Below are 3542 nucleotides of genomic sequence, written 5' to 3'. Positions count from 1 at the left end.
AGTCAGCTCATCCACTTCATGCACTCCAGCTACTTGTCTTTTTAAAACTGCTCAATTTGTTGGCAATTGGTAATTGTTGCTAGCGATCCTTTTGATGATCTCGTAAGCCCCGTTATAAGACTTAGACAAAGTCGCACCATTTGCAGAAGCATCTACCATTAATCTTGTATGGGCATTGAGATCATTATAAAATGTCTCCAATTTAATACAATAAGGAATCCCATGATAAGGACACTTATTAAGACATTCCTTGAGTCTTTCCCATGCCTCGTATAAGGACACGCCATCCAATTATTGGAAAGTAGTTATCTCATTTTGAAACTTTGTGTTCTTGCTCTGTGGAAAATACTTTACCAAAAACCTTTTTGCTAATTCTTTCCATGTAGATATTGAACTTGGTGGGAATGAATTCAATCATGCTCGTGTTCAATCTCAGGACGAGTACAGAAACAACTTCAACCTTAATGCATCTTCAATCACACCAACTAACTTAAACGAATCACTCACCTCTATGAATAATCAAAGGTGTAGATGTGGATCTCCATGGGCATACCGCTAAATTGACCCATCATTTGGAGCATTTGAAACCTTATTGGTTTCAATTCGATTTAAGGTGCCTCGATATCTGGCCTTTTGATTCCCAGATTTAATTCATTGAAGAGTGGCATAGCATATTTTCTGTAACACCCCTATCCCGTAACCGTCGCTAGAATAGGACGAGACATTACCAGAAATTAGGAATCGGATCAAAACAGTAAAACTTTGAACCTTTTCTTAAATAAAAGATCATTTATTTATATATCTAATAGACACAAACAAAGATCGAATTTAAAACTTATAAAAGTAAACTTCCATAAGATGCCATATTCGCATGGCTTATATACAATAGTCAAAATATCATTCTATTTATAGTCTATCCTATACATGCCATAAGCTAAGTCCAAATCACATGATTACTATAATAGTAGATAGTGTGACGAAGTGCTGACGATCCCCGAGCTAATAGTAAGAGTCAACGATCTACAAAAATAAACAGAGAAACATAACATTCAAAGTAAGCTTTCATAAGCTTAGTAAGTCTTAAGCAATTTAAACAGTTGAACTTAAAAACAAACCAAATGTTCGAAATCACATAACACTTTACGAGTACAATACTATTTGGTGATTATGCACAAACACATATCATTTTACTCTGTTTATACTCAAACTCATATAAACATAGTATTTACAAGCTTCTGGATTAACTTTAATTCTTTCAAATTTCACTAGTGTATCATTTCTTACCCACACTTACTTTCAACATTCATAGTTAAATAGCATATCAAAAACTATCTTGTAACTTTGCATAATAACTGAATGCACACATATACAGTTATACATATGAATTTACAACATCTTTTCATATGCTTCTCATTACACATTCTTAATTCCCGTCAGATCAATCTCACATATAATATATATATATCACATACTTGAATCACTTAATGTGTAATAAGAGTTCAATTTATCATCTTAGCATAGGATCTCGTAGTCATATACTTTATCAAATTCACTAACACTTGGCCTGCAAGGTATAAAACCCAAATATAACACCAAAGACGAAGCCTACGGGACTTTAAACTCGGATATAATACCAGCACTAGGCTGCGAGATTTAACCGGATATAATACCAAAGACGAAGCTCATGGATTTAACCGGATATATTACCAAAGACGAAACTGCATGGATTTAACTCGGATATAATTCCACATATAGCTGCATGGTCTTTAAGCTCGGATACACATCAAATATCATGCATCTTTAATAATATATTAACACATCTCATTCAACATATCACATTAGTAGTCATTTTCTACATTCGGATATAAGCTCCATATGAACACCATCATTTACATTTCGGTTCAAAAGTCATACATAAATATCACATATCCATTTCACCATTCAAGCTTAACCCATAGTGACCATTCGACTATAGGTCATATACATAAATTATTTATCGTACAACTTAATTCAAGTAGAACCAAAAGGTCACAATTCACCTAATATATACATATTGCTCACCGATTCACGCACAACCTTTCAAATTAGCAATTATAAGTTGGTTCCGCACATAGCCCATCCTTATCGATAATTTACGATGGTTTTACCCTTACTCACATATATGACATAGGCATTTTTACCTATGCTTCTCAATTCACATTCATGATTCAATTCCAATCGATTTAACATGCATAAGTACATATCGCATACCTGACCAACTTAATGTATTGAACGAAATCGATTGTCAATTTAACACAAGGTCTCATAGTTGAACATAAACATGAAACCATTTCTTATATGTTCGATTCACATCAATCATCAAATTCATTTAATTCACATATACTTAATTAGGTTATTCGTACTTGAATAATTTATTTTACGGAACGAATCCACGTATCGTATTAGCCCATAGTCTTAAAGCACCACACTTTTAATAGTTTACCTCATCGAAGTTCACATTTAATCACTTTAGTGCCAAGCCATATTTGGCTACCACAAAGGACTAATAATGATAATTTTATACACATCATGGTTTCCTTTAGATATTTAATAATCACAAATCGTGATATCTCTGCCAACACATATACGACATAGTTTACTCATTGTAACACTCATTTAGTGCATGAAATTTCTAAATCCAATTCAACTTAAGCATAATAGCCATAATCGGGTTATAACCTTAAATCATTACATATTCGACACATTAACTAAATAAAATTTACATTCTCTTTGCCATATTAATTTAACTCTTAGCCATATGAAAAGGAATCAAGCTTAAACACTTAAGAACTTACCTCGAATGTTACCGAATGATTACAACGGCTATTCGATTACTTTCTCTTTTCCCTTATCCGAATTTGTCCCTCTATGCTCTTAAGCTTAAATTCAAAGATTTTAAACTAGTCATTATTCGACTATTCAAGCATCACTTTATAAATATAATATATATATTTATTCAACTTTCACACTTACTGATCATAGTAAGCTTATAAGAAATCAATAAGCAACTCATTAATGAATTTTTTGTCAATGTTTACCACATAATCATAATTTCACTGCAAGATGTCTTCCTGAGAAACAATCACTAAATCATTTATAACTGGAGCTACGAAACTCCAAATCAAGTGCCGTTAATTTTCCCTGAAAATAGACTCATATATATTTTATCCATAAAATTTTCAGAATTTTTTGTTTGGCAAATCAATACAAGATTTTTCTTAAAATTTCCCTTGTTTCACTGTTTGACTAATCTGACCACTCTTCACAACGAATCAAAATTCTCATTGTACAGAATGAAAAATATGTTCTCGTTTATTTCATTTATAACTAGACTCATTAAGGAGTCTAAGAATATAAACTTCATCTTATAACCATTTTTGTACAATTTATAATGATTTTATAAAAACAGAATAGGGGATCTAGAAGTCATTTTGACCCTGTCCCACATCACTTCAAATATCTTATTATCGGAAATTCTTTTGCTTACATAGTTTCTTTTATAA

General features: G+C 32.0%; 1 non-coding gene across 1 annotated transcript; it reads left to right on the top strand.

Annotated features, from left to right (window-relative positions):
* Nucleotides 1-217: 217 nt before the first annotated feature.
* On the top strand, nt 218-323 carry LOC128285926 (small nucleolar RNA R71). Its single transcript, XR_008276473.1, has one exon. It is a non-coding gene; the product is annotated as a small nucleolar RNA R71 (small nucleolar RNA).
* Nucleotides 324-3542: the final 3219 nt, after the last annotated feature.

This window comes from Gossypium arboreum, chromosome 12 (assembly GCF_025698485.1).
Source record: "Gossypium arboreum isolate Shixiya-1 chromosome 12, ASM2569848v2, whole genome shotgun sequence".
Classification (NCBI taxonomy): Eukaryota; Viridiplantae; Streptophyta; class Magnoliopsida; order Malvales; family Malvaceae; genus Gossypium; species Gossypium arboreum.
Note: the sequence above shows the minus strand (reverse complement) of the source record. Positions and strands in the feature narration are given on the sequence as shown.